This window comes from Aulostomus chinensis, chromosome 13 (assembly GCF_037954235.1).
Source record: "Aulostomus chinensis isolate RoL2024-O1b breed Wild chromosome 13, RoL_Achi_v1.0, whole genome shotgun sequence".
In the NCBI taxonomy this organism is placed as follows: Eukaryota; Metazoa; Chordata; class Actinopteri; order Syngnathiformes; family Aulostomidae; genus Aulostomus; species Aulostomus chinensis.
Window position 1 is genome coordinate 17,406,292 of NC_141332.1, and position 18,666 is coordinate 17,424,957.

General features: G+C 42.1%; 1 protein-coding gene across 2 annotated transcripts in view; it reads left to right on the forward strand.

The window, feature by feature from the left end:
• The window catches only part of pmt (phosphoethanolamine methyltransferase), a 29,126-nt gene that overhangs the window by 1,856 nt on the left and 8,604 nt on the right, over nucleotides 1-18,666 (forward strand). Inside the window, exons 2-4 of one of the 2 annotated variants that reach the window (XM_086221717.1) lie at nucleotides 81-288; nucleotides 411-536; nucleotides 1,719-1,795. The gene's annotated coding sequence lies outside the window, so the exon portion shown is untranslated. The remainder of the gene's footprint in view (nucleotides 1-80; nucleotides 289-410; nucleotides 537-1,718; nucleotides 1,796-18,666) is intronic. The other variant, XM_086221714.1, reaches the window with a different exon arrangement.

The following is an 18,666-nucleotide window of genomic DNA, read 5'->3' on the forward strand; positions in this document are numbered from 1 at the left end:
GACTGTAAGGCTGCGCAAATGTCCTGCTGTTTTTGTCAAACCTCTTGTGTTTTCTCTTTTGATTCTTCATTCTCATTCAGGTGGATCCCGTGTTCCTATTCTAACGAGGGCGTGAGCCCCGAATGCTGTTTGCTGAAGTTTCCTCTTCAGCAGCAGAACTCCAAACTTACTCAACTACTCAGCTTCCGTTTGTGATCAAATGCAGCTGGGTTTTCCTCCCGCACCATTCCTCTGATCACTTTTCCAAGCATTTCAGATTCTCCCCTTCCACTACTGAGCTTACTCTGCGTAAGAATGGACTGTTTATTTATGAATTAATTTATTTATTTACTGGACAAAGATGAGATAGAGGAGATCTTGAGAGGTCTTTTCAAAAAATCTACAGCGCTCCTCTTCTTTTTTTTCCCTAGCTTTGCACGACTTCCTGCCCTGAAGAGCGCCTCTCCCCAGCTGCTATTTGCCGTTCTTTTTTGTGGGTCACTTGATGTCATCCTACAGGTGTTGAGTGACATTTGAATGAGTTGGCAGCCATCAGGGTCAGTGGAAAGTCGATTTTTCCCTCCGCCAGTCTGTAGCTTTGTTGTCCCCGATGCCTGTAGCTTGACCTTGTTATATGAACCGCCGTCTTGAAATTTTACGGATGGAAGCAACCTGACACTCACAGTACCCTGCAAACCAGAGCTGATTCTTACTTTTTCTCCCTCAAAATGTTTCTCTTTTTTTTCGTCGGGTATTATTGATACTTATCACATCGAGGGGGCTGCCAGCGCTATTTTTGCCATAAAGCTGGTCTTGTTAACAGTGGCAACCACAGCAATTTGGGGGACTGATAAAGTAAATATTGAATTTATATAGTAAATACTCAGTACTTCTTATCATATTGTATCTGTGAATAAAGGAAAAGGTCCCATTTTAAAAGCTGAATTTTTTTTTTTTTTCCCCCACTGTGATTCTAAACACTTTTCACTGTCACCTAGGCAATGATGGCCATAATGGTCAAATATCAGAGCCAAATATGACCCACTGAGCATCCTGGGCCAGCTTCTTTTTTTCTACAAAACCACTGAACATGTCAAATGATGCGGGGGGGGGGGGGGGGGGGTTCTTATTCCTTTAGCCCACCGGGAGCAAGATGCAGCCAAGGCGAATCGTTGCTGGTTGCTCACTGGTCTTTTTTTTTTCTTTATTAAATTTATCAGTATTAATATGTAGAGCTCATTTTAAAATCATTCGGGCGGTTTCTTAACCTGAACCCAGAGCTTGTTTTAAAATGAACCACAAAGGCATTCAGTGTCGAAAGTAACGATATCACAGTGAAAAACAAATCAGATCTCTCTCTCTGATGGGGGGGGGGGGGGGTAGAAAGAGAGAGAGAGGGAGAGAAGAAGCAGGAGAAAAAATATTGCCAAATACAAGAATTATTAATTCGGTTTGTTCTGGTCTACTGTCATGGCGACGCAGTGGGAAAATATGGAGAACTCTTCTCAGTTTTAGGTGACTGTCGTCTACATACTGCACACTTCAGTTTCATATCCCGACATTCTCGGTCAAGACTACAAACCAAAACGTGTAAGAAACTCTTAGCGAAGGTGTTAAAAGACTCACTACAGTCTTGACATTGATCCTCGCCAATTAACAAGGCACCATGACCCAATTTGAACACCATCCACACTGATGCATTTCACTCGTTGATTAATAAATTCTGCTTTGTGCTGTAGTAACTGAGGGCCATGGAATGACCATTTCCTTTTCCGGTGCTCTGATGGTCATGATTCTGCAGCTACATTCCTGCAAGGTAAGATGTATGCTCTTTTGTTTTAATCCAGTTTGGGTTTGCAGTGATGGATTATAGTCCCGAGTGCCTTCAGGCTGCAGCACAGTCCACTAGCTGCTTGTATGTGATGGTGATGTGTGCGCCTTCCTGCACATAACCGGCCGTTACGTGACGTTCACTCCGTCCCTGCCACCCTTCATGCTGTTAGCCATCTAGCAAGCGGGCTGTTGAAGCAACCTATAATCACATTTCTAATTGTAGAATAATTAGGACCCCCTCTGTCGCTTATTATGTCATTTGTCACCAAAGCTTCTAATGTGGCATATAACAACTCTGTAATTACACAGACGATGTGGAGCTGGCGGTGAGAGTTTCATCACTACCTGAGGCCAGTGTTTTGTCTGACACTGTGTTGCACATCTTGATTAATACTAAAATGAGAGGGCTGCAATTTCCATTTAGCAACATGGCTAGCTGCCGGCAAGAAGTTCCGGCATCACTTAAAGCAATGCCCACACGCTCAGTTAGCATTTTTCTCTGCCTTCCAAGTTCTCAGAAATACATGTCTTGAACTCATGAAGATGTTTTCCCCATTGCATCTCTTCTTTGTGACCTCAGAATACTGAATAAGTCAGTATAAGTGTGTATTTAGCTCAAAAATAATGATGTCTGAAGGCTAGCAACATCTAAAGCAACAATGAGACAAGCACCATGACCTGTATGCTCACTAAAAATGAACTTACTACACTTCCAGTTGAGCGATCCTGCGAGGAAGCACAGAGAGCAAGCAAGCGGGTTTGATTGAATGCTCCAGCCGGTCATGCTTGGCACTACACTGAATGATTATAATTTGTTTAAACTCAAATCAAGTTGCTGGATTACTAAATGTATGCCTGGATAAAGAGAACATGGATTATACTGGATGAGGCACTTGAGAGTTGGTGAATTGAGGTTTTTGTATAGTTTTGTTGTTGTCAGCTGTCAGTCGACATTAGCTTCAAGTGAACATCCTTTACTGGCTCTTTCTGCACTCTAGAGTTGCATAGAAGCAGTGGGGGGGTACCTTCTGGAGCTCACAACACCTATGTCTGGGTGTGTGATATTACCATCAAAAATTTGCTTTTGAGGACCAATATCACTGTCATAGAAATATGGACTCAATGAGTATGTAACAAATTGGTGTGACAGAAACCAAAAATGTTTTTCCCCCCTCTGCCTCGTTAGTTTCTCGGCTATTCTGATTCTGAACTCACTGTGAACAACTTGGATCAAATGCCTAAACTGGGCCTTTCATAGCAGCTTTCATGCCCAAGCTAAGGGATCTATGGCGCCAGACGATTGGTGGATGGCAACGCGTCCTCTGGACGTGTTGAGCTTTATTTTGGAATTTACTGTAGAGAGCCCGGAATCAGATCGCAGATCAGCACAGCGCACGGTGCAAAGAGGCAGTCCTAAGACACCCAATGATTCATAGGTGTGTCTCTGGCGTGACATCAGTCAAACCCATCAACGTGCCTCGTGTCATGCACCAGGACTCGATGTGATGCTGGAGATGCTCAGAATCCCTTTAAACTTTGTAGGTGTGATCTTTGGCATCTGAAACTGACATCTACCAATTTTGGTAACGTCATTCAGACATTAGTCTGACAGTAAAATTGATCAAATAGACCCTGTGTATTAGAACAATTTTTTTTCAAATTTTCCCAGATTCTATTCTTAAAGAGGGATGAACATCTGAAAGTGGCATCCCTTTCTATTTTCAACTTGCAAAGGATTTATTGAAAATTTCTTCAGTGTAAAAAAATATTTATGAAAAATTGGCACGTCAGTTTTAGATGCTAGAGATCATACCTGCAAAGTTTCTGAGATGGTCAAGCAACCACCTCCGCGGTGCTGACACGGAATGACCCAACCAGCAATGACCAAGCACCAGCTTGCGGCTTGCTTTAAATAAGACGCTTTTTCTTTGCGACATTAAAATGTGTTATGACTGTTCGCTTCACAATAACACAGCTCCCTTTATATCATCCAGACAAATTTGTCATCAGCTGTGGATGGCCACCTGTGGGTGTCGTTGCTCATAAATGCACAGCTGGATGTGATGAAATGCAAATCTGCATCCAGGCCCTGGCTGCGTTTCATACACAGCTGCGCCTGCTGCACCTACCGGCCCACAGTAAAGTGATATCACAGACACACACAAAAAAAAACACCACCTGCTCCGGAGGAAGACAGATACTTCATTTAAATTTATCTGAAATAGAAACTGACGGGTGTTCAAATGGGAATTTTTTTTTACAGCAAAGAAGTGCAAGTATCTTGCGATGAGGTTGTTTTCTTTCCTGGCCTTCAGTTTCAACTATTTAACCTCAATTCAATAAAACTCATGTTTTTTTTATTTTGTATAACCCTGCAAACATGAAGCATAAAACCGGCAACAAAAACATCTAACAATCAACACAACAAATCAAAGAGAACACAGAGAAGGCAGATCAAAGTGAAGCGATAAAAATAAGTTGCCGTCGGACCCGTGGAGGCAAATAGAGGCAGCCTTTACCTTTCTGAGTGAAGATGAATAAGACCACCATGGTGGGGAGAGCAAAGCCTTGGCTGCCTGCCTGCGGCTTGATTGAAGAGAGCTATGAATTCTGGGAAATGAGGATCTTAAAAAGGCCAAGATCACTGAGCCCACTGGCTCTGTCTCAGAAACATCCAGACGTACACTAACTCTCACAGAGTCAATATCCAGATTAATCTGTAAAGGTGAAATCAATCAGCCCGGCCAGTGGCGTCTCCGAGTGCCCTGCAGACTTGACGGTCCTGCTGAAAGAAGCAGATATGTCCTGGTGCGTTGGCAGAAATCTCCACCCCTCTCTGCTGAGATGACAGGGCTCTGCTTTTTAGAGATAGTGTCACATTCATTGACAAAACACTGGGGGGTTGATGGTCAGGGTGGTGTGACTGGTCGTGGGTTTGACCTTCCCTCACTGCACCCATCATGCTATTGTTCATCTCTGTAGAAGCAAAAACCCAACAGTAATATACTATATGAGAAAGAGTGGCAATGAGTCTGAACTCTTGGTTGCTAGCTGGCGCTACACTAGATCGCTAGCTAAAAAAACAGTAACTTTTGGCCCTGCGTGTCTGTGTTGTTTGAGTTAAAGATGCTAACCATGATCTGCTCTGAGGTCAGACTGAGATCATTAACCACTGGGTGGGTATGCAGCTGCTGCACACAACATAAGTCAATCCATCCATCCACCCATCCATTTTCTATACCGCTCATTCATTAAGGTTTCGGGGGGGCTGGTGCCTATCCCAGCTGACATTGGGTGAGAGGCTGGGTTCCCCTGGACGGCTTGCCATGAGGAGCAATTCATAAACACCTGATTTACTTTCACAACTCAAATGTTCTCTGATCCACATTGACAGAATAAAATATATGATTTATTCAGTTCACAAAGAGTGTGTTCGTAAAACATTAGATTATTAGATTTATAGAGTATTTATCCAAACACGGGACATTAATACCACAAAATACTTCTTTTTTTATCTCTACATACACTGTAGGGCCTGTTTTGCCTATTCTTATTAATGGCAATTTTTCCCATAAATCTTGATTTATTTGGCATTTGTACAGGAACACTGACCAGCCGAGTCCTTTCACGGGTGGCACGGTGGTACAGTGGTCAGCGCTGTGGCCTCACAGCAAGAAGGTTCCGGGTTCGAGTCCCGGCTCCAGCACAGGATTTTCTTTGTGGAGTGTCCATGTTCTCTCTGTTCCTGTGTGGGTTCTCTCTGGTACTCCAGCTTCCTCCCACCGTCCAAAGACATCAAGAGGGGACAAGGCTGATTGATACTCTAAATTGACTGTGAGTGTGAATGGTTGTCTGTCTCTATGTGTTGGCCCTGTGATGGACTGATGACCTGTTCAGGGTGAACCCGCCTCTCGCCCGAAGCCTGCTGGGATAGGCTCCAGCCCCTGCAGATAAGCGGAAGAAAACGGATGGATGGAGTCTTTTCACAATGTGGGTTTACTCTGAGATCCTCTTGTAAAATACAAACATATGACAGTAATGGTCTTACATTGGAGGATGGTAGATTGTAAACAAATTCATCACGTGGGTGCCAGTGATCCTTCCTTTGTTGTGAAATGTCCTGACTGTTCATACCTCTCTGTCTCTTTCAAGACAGTTCGGATGAAGCAATGTTGTTATCCTCAGGCTGCATTGCCTCACACAGCTTCACATCAATAATACCCCCTGCCACCAGCACCACCCCCTACCTACCTACCTTTGATATCCTATAAATAGAGAAGCCTCTCATTCGGATCATAATGAACCTGGTCTTAAAGATTCACCCCCTTCTGCAGTATTGAGTGCAAGAGTAAAGATTTCTCAGCTCTGCAAAAAAAAAGAAGTACTACCATGATGATGTACAATAAAATTGTAACGTATCCTGGGTGTGGAGAAAGGGCCAGCAGGTCCGTCTGGTATGCCTCAGTTGTCTTTGAAAGGGTGTGAATCACTTCTCAGTAAACTGACATTTCAACAAAGCCAATATTAAAATGTCACCTGATGCATCTGAATGTGTCATGTCGCTAATATCAGTCTTGGCCCAGCGAAGCGGTGCACACGCCAGTCCTTTATTCTGCACGCATGAAGGGAGGAGGGACAAAATCAGATTTACACAGAGTTTTATAGACACTTGGGAAATATTTACAAATGGATGAATTAATACTGGGACTGTGCAGTCTGAGTGGATGGATAAAAAGGGGGGGCTAATGGCAGTGAGCCTTTGACAAGGGATCAAAGCATTTCAAAATAACGTTGCAAGCAGCATAAATGCCAAAAATGTATGTATACTTACCATTTCCGCTGATTACCATTGACCATTCAATCACTTTTGATTAAAAATGATGATGACACAAAAAGCAGGCATGGAAATTTAAAAAAAAAAAAAAAAGCTTGGACCTTTTTGTTATATGACCTAGAAATATCAAGATATGTCTGAAACTTTCCATTTTAAATAAAATTCAAGTTAGTTTGGAGCTTTTGCCTTCCAGTAAATGGAACGTAAAATTTCAAACACCTCCGCAGCCTTAAGATTATAATCAACATACATCATGAAGCCATTAAATCTGCTGAAAATATAATTCAAGGCACAGTTTCTCTTTTTTTAATTTTCAGGGTCTTTTGGTTGGTTGAGTCAACCGAGTAAGTTTTAACACCGCGGTTCTCAAGAATGCGAGAGTCACAGAAGTCAGTCGTAAAAGGTTTCATTTCTGCCAAAAGAAATGGTTAAATCAAACTTGTGAGGCACCCCAGGTTTCTCTCACTCACGCTTTCGATGGCAGAGGTTTCACAAGGACTTGAAGTAGTATGCTTTTTTTTTTTTTTCCTTATTTAGCAAAGCCTGGACAAAGGCAATGTAGAAATATCAGTGGAATACTTTCTCTTCTTTCACGTTCGCGCTGTTAACGCTGCAAGTTCAACAGAAGCAAAGAATCGTGTTAGAGCCGTCATCAGCATCATCCCTGGAATCCCATGCTGCCTCCACTCTATGGACACCGGGGTGTGTTTCCGCATCATGAAACCGCAGGTACCAGCCAAGTATTTGTTCTGCCAACTGTGGGAGGTTAAGATTCCCATCAGTTTTCCTGGCTTATCTTTGACCTTTTACCCTTCAGCTCAGCACACAGGAGCTACTACATCCTCTGCTGATATAACCATGTTTCAGAAGTTTGATTTTCAGATTTTGTAGGTGATGCTGGCTGATTCTATCCACAGCAGGTGGAGAAGGACGACATACATTTATGCCTAAAGAAATATGAAAAGAATTAGCATGTAGCACGGCAAAAAAGAAAAAAATCCAATCGTGGAGGTCGAAAATATAGCAAGTGATACAAGTTGGTTCAGTTTCTCTTTCAATGTGATATTTTTAACATGACAGAGTAGAATAGAATATCACCATACTAATGGATTTGGAATTGAAAATGCTGCTGTTGTTTGCTTCACAGCAGAGCTTGATATTACCGGTATTCACCTGTATAAAGAGCAGATAGAGTTTTCCATCAATGTGTTTTAGCAGGATCAGACGAGGACCAGATACTTTCACGTTGCTGCATTCATGCAGCAGATTATGTAGCTGCGCATTTTCAAGGGAACATGCTTTTTGTCACGCATGGGGTTGTTTTTTTTAAAGCATTATGCTTGTGGATGATTTTATTTTTCATGAACAGTGTTCTGTACATCGTCCATTGATGTGTAAATCATCATGTCCCACTTTCACATCAGGAAAAATTAATACGCAATTCCTCACTAACTCAGTAGTCAGTACTTACACAACTATACATTTTTTTCTCTATGATTTTTTTCCAAATAGCTGTGCAAAACATGCTTTCTCCATGCAGGTCCCTGGATGCTGTGAGCATTAAATCCTTTCCCCGGGGATGCTGAGGTTATTCTGAAAGAGGTCAGGTTAAAGGAGAGTCCCCGAGGACGCAAATTTCATGTAGTTGTATGAAAAGATCACACATGAAACTGAAAGGGAGAAGAACTCTGCTGCCGACTGGGAAATGAAGCTGCTGATACACAATTCATGGAGCAAAAAACTGCGGTTTATTTTTCAGTTGGAAGTCACTTCTTAGCCACAGCCTCTTTCGTCCGATGTTGGACTTCTCTTTTGCTGCAGCTATTGACCTCATGTCTGGGGAAAAAAATCAAACAAACCCAGGCCAGCAAGTGAAAGCATTCTAATTTCTTGTTGAAGCTAAAGAACTTCATCTCAGTTTAAATCAGAGCTTAAATGTAATTATCTGCACAGAGAGTTTTACAGCTTCTATCAGTTCCATTCCATCCATCCATCCATTGTCTTCTGCTTTCCTGTTAAGGGTCACGGGGGGGCTGGACCTAACCCAGCGGCTACAGGTGAGAGGCGGGGTTCACCCTGGACAGGTCGCTAGTCTATCAGTTCCACTAAGTATAAAACACATCCTTCATGAAAGCTTCAACCTTTTTATGTAACAATCTGACAATCTAACCAGATGTTATCCTGCAGAATAAGAATAATAATAATAATAATACGCTAATTTGAAGTTTCTACAAGTTACATGCAGCAACACATACATCCTCCCCTCCTCCGTCCTGGCCACCAACCTCTGCGTGTGTCATATTAAATACTGGTGTAGAGGATCGAGGTTAGTTAAAAAGAAGTGCAACCTAAAGCCTGCGGGCCACACGGTCCATGTCTCTCACATCTACCCTGCGAGCTGCTGCTACTTTGGGTTCAGCTTTGTGCTCCCTGAGGCAGTTCAGTTCAAGGTGGATGACCTTCCCTCCAAAATCCAGGAGGAAAAAAAAAAAAACTGAAAACTTTTATTCCTTTTATTACTTGGATTGCAGTGTATGATGATTTTGTAAAATTTAATATGTGGAGGAACAAGAATGAGATTATATTTTAACCACTTAAATGATGTCTCCGTTTTCTATAAATACTTTCAATGATTTTTTTTTCATCAAACTTGCATTTAACTCATGAGGGAATCCAAATCAGTTTCAGATATTTATTCCAGACTTATAAAATAGGACACTGACATTGTTAATGGCATTTTAGTGCTTCTTATGTGAATATTTTAGTGCAGCATTTGTTGTTTTTGTCACGTACCACAAAATATGATGATGAGATGTTAGGGTTAGGGTAAGGGGCTAGGGAATTCATTCCGTCAATGAACGTCCTCAAAGATCTAAGTCCAAAGATGTGTGTGTGTGTGTGTGTGTAAGTAGGAGCGTTGTAGAGTGAGTGAGCTCAAGGTAAATAGATGCCCCTCTCTCTCTCTCTCTCTCTCTCTCCTCTCTTTGCTGTCTGATAATCATTGGTTACCATGTAAATGAAGGAAGTCACTTAAAGATTCTTTTTGCCATGAACAGCAGGAGTTATAAAACACACATAATCCAGGCACAGGTTGATTTCTCTCTCCTGGCACAGACACACTTAGGTGGGTCAGCAGGTTTGCTGTGTTTTAAATGCTAGTTTTGTTTTTCAGGTGCTGCTGGAGAGAGAGTGGTTTTATCTCTAAGACTCGAGATGAAATGTTCTGGGGCGTTCGAGGCAAAGGTGCGATATGTTATTTTTATAGTGCAGTTAAAACAGACTCTGAAGAAACCTTGCAGCAGTGTTGCCGCATTGTGCACAGAGCTGTTATGAGCCTCAAGTTGGGCTTTAGACTGAATGGACGTCTTGAGAGAGAGAGTTTATCACCTGGGCAGCCTGAAGGCTTGTGAAACAAACTTTCTCCTGAATGGCTTCTGTGCATCCTGTTTGCTCAGATGTTGTTACCTTGAGCTCGTGGCAAAATCCCTGACAGTCTAAGAGATTTATTTATTTATTTATTTTATTATTGTTGTATATCGAACATCCCCTTTTTGCAAAGGTCTCTTGTAATATTCAAACACGCAAAATGTTTTTAACACATCTGCACCTAAGAACCTGAACCACAAGTTCTCATAAAACCACCAATAGAAACACTCACAATGTGTGTGTGTGTGTGTGTGTGTGTGTGTGTGTGTGTGTGTGTGTGTGTGTGTGTGCGCGCGCGATAATACCGTTCAGCTCTTCTCATAAACTTTGTAAATGGATCGCCCAGCTCTCCTCAGCTCAAATCCTGCTTAAGCCTACTTACTGACCTCAGCGCCGACAGAAGTTGGATGCTGGTAGATGTTTTGTTTCCCTCCTTGTAACTCCTCCTCATTTACTGTCTTTTTCCCTCTGTTTTCCTAACCCTCGTGCCCATTTTTTCCTCTCTTGCCCTGCTTTCATGCAGAAAATCTCTACCAACCCTCAATGGGATTAGAGGCTTGAACCGCCACAACCAGAAAGGACCTGGAGGTTAGGGATGTTGAGGTGGAGGGGGGCAGGCAGGCAGGCAGGCAGGCAGGCAGGAAACTCAGCTCAAGGGCACTGATGGAGCTGATGGAGAAATTAAAAAAAAAAAGATACTTGGGGTTTGTGATTTATACTGTCATGCAGCCTCTGAGCTTTGCCTTTTAGCCACTTGTCTGTGTGACTCACTGCACAGTTGGAGCCAGTCTGAGTCTGCAGGTGTCAGTTTAAGCTTGAGGAAAAGCTCTACCAGAGCTGTTAGAAAGGAGATGCAGGAGATGCAGCTGCCTTGCAGGCCCTGAGGATCCAGGACAGATCTTTAATATCAGACCTCTGTATTCTAGTTTTGCTTTTTAAACAAAATAAATCATTAAAAATATGTTCAGACGGCTGAATCAGTGTGTTGGCCCAAATAAATGTACTTTGTCACCCTCTTTCTTTTTTTGCTTGGCAAAACTGCGATTCTCAGCTCATTTCAAAGTGGTACTCCACCAAATGAAGGTATTTGAACAGTACATTACAAATTCTTTGTGACTCCAGAAAGCAGAAAGAGCCAGCCACATATACTTAGCATGAAGGTAGTGGCGGCTGACGGCTAACAGCAAAACTGCTCAAAAGCACCATTTTATAAACTCTCATCATCAATGCCCATCTTCTTTATCCAGCCGAATGTTTAATAAGCTAAAAAACATTTTGGTTTGAGGGGCGGCATGGCTCAGAGGTAGCGTTGCCATCAAGCAACTGAAGGGTTGCTGGTTCGATCCCCACGGTGACCATGTCGAAGCATCCTTGAGCAAGATACTGAACCCCTAGTTGCTCCTGATGGCCCTGGGACAGACTGGCGACCCATCCAGGGTGAACCCCACCTCTCGCTCAATGTCAGTTGGGATAGGCTCCAGAAACACACATCCCCCCCCCCCCCCCGACCCGAAACAAATAAGCGGTATAGAAAATTGTTTAGTCATCCGATGGATGTTAGTTTGAACTACATTTATGAATTCATGAATGTTCCTGCTTGTTCACGGTAACACCGAAAACCTTTTTTTTTAAGAAAAACAATACACCAGACGACGCGTTTAACGGATGTTCAAACAGACACTTTGGGGCAGTTTTGCTGTTGTTTTGTTCCTGTAGCTGTTGTTGGCTGTAAGTCACATTTTGCTTCAAGCTAAACATACATGGCTGGCTCTTTCAGCATTCTGCAGTCCCGAAGACGTGATAGAGCATGTGAAAATGTCTTTGTGAGCTCAAGGTGCCAATATGTGGCAAATTATCCTCTTTGGGTGAAGTATCGCTGCTATAAGCTCCATAATAATTCAGTTTGACCCAGAACCTTCCCCATAGGCTGAGTTCAGTGAGGTATTTCAGTCCAGCGGCTTAGAACGAAACTTTGTTCTGTTTTGTTTGTTTTACATCAATATGTTTAACTTGACTCTGTGGCTTCTGTTATCCTTCTTATTGTGCTGATATTAAGAGGGGATCTCAACCTGAAATTGAATTTTGCTCCGGTGATCCCTTTATGGTTTGTCACAATAAAAATACCTGCCTCTCCGCTGTCTGCTTCCGTTGTACGACGGTAGACGCTATTGAGGAGGGAGCAAGAGAGCGAGCGAGCATTTAATTCTTCAACCCAAGGCCACTCGTGTGACTGATAACCTGAATTCACCGAGCAGGTCTGCAACAGTCTGTTGGGGGGAAAGAAAAAAAGTTTCCAAACACATCATAAATATATGTCTATGTGTCATCATAAAATGTGGTAATATATAAGCCTGACAGGAGAAGACGTGATTAAAAAAAATGGCGATAAAGTACATCATGAAAGATTTCATATGTGCACTGTAAAAATTGATTTTCACATGAAAGAAGGGATTGCTTGTGGTCTCCTTCTGGTGCAAAGCTAGAGAATAAATCTCTCAAATACCGCGCATGTATTTGAACGAGGGAGCCTACTTGGTAATATTTATTAGGGCCTGAGCCTGAGCCTGAAGGTACTTCATTATCTCCTACCTTTACATCTTTTACAATGAACTTGACTTATACGTGGCCAATATTCAGTATCATTTCACTGTTATTAGGACAAGAGGTTTTTATTTCAGGGTCCAAGGGCGGTAAAATTAATCTCGTTTGTTTATTCATTTTATTTTCAATTTAGAGTCTTTACTCCTGAAGCTTCTTTATAAGATATCTATCTGCGCTGTAAACATGTACATAAATGTACACGAGCTACTGTGAGAAAGTTAATTGCATGTTAGCCTTGACACGCAACAAATGCTTATACTATTATTATCGGCTACATTTGCACTGACAAACAAATTAATATTATTATTATCATTAGGTTGGAAGACTGCCAACTTTATCTATGTCCGACTTTTCTGATGAGTACATTTCTTTTCAGTCTGAAGGAATAATAATCTGTCTTCCCTTCTGGTGGCAACTGTCCCTCTCGGCAGTTATCAGATTGTCGTTGACCTGGATTGTTTGCAAGGATATCTAAAATCTATAACAGTCAGAACAGTGTCTCTTATTACTTATTACATTTCCAGACCTTGACAGTAGCTCACTAGAACTGATGATGAGGAAAAACATACACACACACACACACACACACGCACGGCAGTAATCTGTCAATATCTTGCCCTCAGGGTTGCAACCTTCACTGGCGATTTCAGATCAATATCGCACTAAAAGTCTCGTCAAAACTGGAAATTTTGCCTTTTCACTTCAAGAATAAAAGAATGTTTCTTGTGACCATTTTCAATGAGCGATGAAATGATTCATGTAAAATCCTGCCACCAAATCCTGGCAATAATGAATGTCATGTTCCGAAGAATATTTTCATCAACTCAGTCCACAGAGGAGTGAAGCAGCTTGCAGCCTCCCCTCAACAGTTTGGATTTGAAACACCGAGGTGCCACTGCCACCTTCTGTAGAGGAAGGAGTATTTTCCATGGTGTCACCGTACAAATGACAAAATTATGTTTTCTGTATGTAATAAATTGCACAATCCTTTCAACTTTAATGTAATTGAATGCAAATTTGAAAAAAAAAAGAAAAGTGCTGCACTGTTGAAAAAATAGTAGTGACTACTTGTTAAACATTATTGTTGGCACTCCTCCAGCTCGCTATGGCTGCAGTAATGAATAATGGCTGTTTCAGAAGGCTGGTGCCGCAAATGAATAAACAACTACTTTTAACGGCGATGCTTTAACGCTCTTCAATTAAAAGATTAAATTAAACCATCCATCACTGACAGGGAGCCCGGTGTCCCGGGACATTCAGAACATCCAGCCAAATTTAAAAAAAATAAATAAATTAAAAACTACAGGAACCAAGAGAGGTGGGGAGGGAAATACCTGTGGATACTTGCTGTTTTACAAGATCACACCTAAATGTTCTGCAAAGGTTTTGACCAAGGAATTTAGCCTTTTCCTGCAGAATATAGTCCTCCTTGACAATGCCGGTCAACGAACTCTGTTCAAACATCATGCTACTCCAGGTCCAAGCGTCTCAGTCCAATTTTATGGTTATGGTACTGGGATATTTACTTTCAAGCTTAAAGGTGCAAGAGACGACTATTTTAAGAGAGCAAGTATTTTAAAAAAATAACTCGGTGTTTGCTAAATAACAACAGCAACTGCTCAAGTTAGCAACTTGTGTTGTTATTGTTAGTGTGTGACAAAGTCACAAATGTATCTCCACCACACAAATTGTGTGTCGCCTTGTTCTTATTTCATCCCCGACCGTTTGTGGTTAGTTGTATCAACTTGGTAAGCAGTAGACTAGATAAGCGCAGCCAAAGTGAGTGAGACACCTACTGACCGGGAGGTGTAAATATTGTCCATCGCACTTGAAAGTATTCAAAAGTACATTTCTTCAGCACGAGCAAAAGTTTGACTGGCATCCTGTTACTCAGAGTGGAGTAATGTTTGACCAGGAAAGATTGTAAAGTAGAATTTACACAGCAGACTCTTAACTGGAAACATTAGTTGATAAATGATTAACCAAGTGGAGCATTTAGTGCTGGAAACATATCCAGCAGTTGGAAAAGATCAGGAGAGTGAATATGAAATCAACATGTCACCAAATGAACGTCTATGTTGCCCCGTATCATCATTTACTGTCCGTCTCCTCCATTATCCCTCATTGATCCCTAGAATTTACATAAAAAGTCATGAGAGGGTGGAAAAAGCAACAATGAAAAACCTTGACGTAAACTCCTGATCCCGCTCTCTCTCTCTGATGTGCAAAGATCCCCCCCACATGAATTAACATCACTATTTTCTTCTCGGGACCAAAAGCATCTGTATAGTTCCCTTATCATACTGACACTTTCTACTTACTCTATAGCAACACCTCCCTTATCGTCTATCTTTTAGTAAAATGGACAAAAAAACTCTTTCGTGTCTCAGGGGGAAAATGCTAATTTTGGAGCGCGTACACAAACAAAACAAAACAAACCGTCTCCACACGAAAATCCGCCATGAATATTTATAAGTGATCACGGTGGACTTCTATTACGAGCCTCTTCATCGCAAGCCGTGTAAAACTTGCAGAGTTTCAAATGAGCGGTGGCCTACTTATCATCATTCAGTGTTTCATTTTGACATTTTAAAGGTAATTATGCATGTAAAGGATTTACACAGACACTCCGAAAGATGGCTGGTGTTTTTCCACGTTTGAATTAATTCACTATAATAATCAGAATTTAACGAAGCGTAGCGTCTGTCTTCTGATAGATAAAACGTCCAGAAATACTACCTAGTACTGTGCTGACCTCTAAGAGATGAATGACAAAATGCAGTACATATACACTAATGCTACTCGGCTCACTGAATCACTTTTGTAGACCTTTCCTGACATCTGCTGGACAAGAGCGGTGTTTGTTTTTGTTTTTTTTGCCTTTTTCTATTCTCAACCCAGTCATGTACTGTACTGTTGAAAGTGCTGTCACCTTTAAGTTGCTTTCTACTGGAAATAAAACTTCAGCGTATCAAAAACTAACTGTAGAGTTCATGTAAAATCGTCCTATCTCTCTGAAACCTCGACAACATAACTCACTTTTTTGTCTCAACAGCAGAACCCAGAGGTTATATTTCTGTATAAATCTTAAGTGTCGCGATAGAAAATTTTACATTAAAACATTCCATCAGAATTCATTTAATCTTCTCGGTCACAGACGCCTTTCTTCAGTAAATGTCTGAGTGTTCCATCTTCCAACAGATGCACTTTGAATTGAATCAATGTACAAGAATTCATAACTCATCCGCTCAGACACGTCAAGAAAATTCTTTATTTCAAACTAGAAATTTCTGGTTGTGTTTTGCACGAAGCGCTTCCAATTCTCAGCTCATACCAAGGCAGCAGGTCGAGTGGCCGTGATTATCCATCTGCATTAAACGCCTGGAGTCCAGGCAGAATTTAGGTTTATTGTTGATAGAGACAAAGGTGGGGATGCTCCCGGAGCGTGTCGGCTGAATCTGACCACACCTCGACAGTTAAAAACCGAGTATGAATGTCAAGAACACTGAACTCCCACTGAGGAGTGTCAGAATTAATCTTTTACAACGGCTGTGTCAATATTATCACTGTGAGCAATCATTCGCGGTGAGGATCGGTGCTTGTGACACTGTCAGTTTGTTTCCTCATGAAACTCACTTCCATCATTTTTGCGCAAACCATCAGTCTTTGCTCTATTTGATTATTAGGGCCTGAGCCCAGAGGTCCTCCGGGGCCAAGACCCTATTGTGTTTGCTCGACACACTCGCCACTTCAAAGCTTAATTTGACCCCTAAACACGCTCAAAAACTCACCAAATTCGGTACACATATCGGCTGCGGTGAAAAATTCGATATTTAAAAAGCAAAACAGCACTCTACTCAATAGCGCCACCTAGATACACAAAAAACCCCACCTATGGTCATGAGCTTTGGGTAATGACTGAGAGAACAAGATCGTGAATACCTGCGGCCGAAATGAGTTTCCTCCCCAGGGTGGCTGGGTTCTCCCTTAGAGAAAGGGTGAGCAGCTCAGTCATTCGGGAGGGGCTAAAAATTTAATAATCCAAAAAAAAGAAGGTTCTGCTCAATAGCACCACCTACATTCACAAAAAGGACCGCCACGGCCTGTAGGAATGTCCCACAGACCATTAATCTTCTCATCAAGACCTATGAACCATAAAATTTTATCCCTCAGGTAAAATCCAACAGGACAGCCACAAAATGGACGCAAACATCTAATTGTGGACAATTTTGGCCCCTGAAAAAAACGCTATCTCCATCGAGGGCGTTGATGGTATTGCTTCCAAAAATTTTACACACGACTTAGTAGCCTCTGCTGATCAAAAATTATTAAAAACTTTAAACGGTTTGGAGTTTATAAGCCCTCAAAGTGTGGGAGACATTTTTCACCTCCAGTGGAAACCAACAGGGAGGCTGTCTCCTCTCTTGGTACTTACTCTCAAACACATGGTTCTCATGTCTGAACTAAAACTCCCACATCCTCAAAAAACACACCACTGAATTCCTAACAAAAATACCTCCAAAAACATGGTATTACATTCCACTTTTGACCCAAATCTGGCCACTTTGCAGCCTTTTTCCCACACAAACTGTCAAAGGCTGCGTCCGAATTGCCAAGTGACAACCAACTTACTGCTACCACCTCCCGCTCCAGCCTACTTCTACAACCTAAACACGGCGGCACCATTCAGACACCCTAGAAAATTGGTGGTGAAGCACGACCTCTGCTGGTTGAGCACAGATACCGCGAAAAGGTAGACAGCACCAACGAAAGCCCCACCTGCTGGCCTGACTTCCGTACTGCACTCCACTCTGAGCGCACCCTTCATTCATTCTCTATTATTAAGCACATTAACGCACCTGTACAAGTGTGTTCACACTGCGGCGCATTTAGTCATCAACAACGACTATAAATGTTCGTGTTGCATAAGAATGGGAGACTGTTGGTGGTGCAAACTTGGCTCGCAGGTCCACAAGTTTTTAGGGGACGAAGAAGAAGTCCGCAGTGCATTGTGGGCCATAGGTTGCTCCATAGGATGCACCTGAACCGACCTACAATGTGGGCGTGTTTAGGCTGGAATCGCGGGGGAGGGGCTCTCAAAGGCACAGCTCTCAGCTCTGCACTCACTCTGCATCACACTGAGGCTTCAATCTCCTCAACTACAAGTCCCACAGCTTTACCAAATACATCGTTGGATTGAGACAAAAAGTCCTACCCCGTTGTGGTTGTGAGGAGGCTCAGGCCCTAACAATGCTGCTTGCAGCTTTAATTTACTCTGCTATTTGGATTTTGAAAACTCATTATTAATTTATTGTAGTTTTACTACATTGTCATACCATTTGGATGTTTCCATTTCAGCAGTATTTTTTGTGGTGCGTGCACTAATTTTGGGAGGTTTCAGATATTAAATACTTTGAACAGCTGTCACATCTGCATCAGGTTCTGGTCTGCCACGCCCCCTCTGAACCCTCCCTCTGCTCACTCATTGCTCCAATTCCCCTGATTACTGATCACTGTCACCTGTTCCTCTTGGAATCCTAACTAAACATCCATTTCCTCTCATTCCCTGTCTGACCTCATCTCACACCCACATGGATTCAGATGCTGCTGTGTTCCTCCCCAGCAGTTCCTGGTTTTGTCTCCTGAGTTTTCCTGGGTTCTTACCTCTGCTCAGCGTGGTTCATTTGAGTTTTTGACTCTCTGGACCTTAATCTCATGTGTATTTTGGACATTGGTCTCCTATGTTTTTGTGTCCCTAATTTTTCCTCGGTCTTGGCTACCAGCTCCTGCTGTGTTACGTTTCTTCAGTCCAATTAAAACCAATGTGTGCGGGCTACAAAAAATCCCCTGTTTCTGAGTCTGTGTTGACAACAACATAATCTGACCACGTTTTTACAGAAGTTTTGATTTGTCTGAGCATCTTCAAGGCTTCATTTTATGTCACTTTATTTATTTTTTTGTGTTAATACCATCTAAACCACACATACTTGACT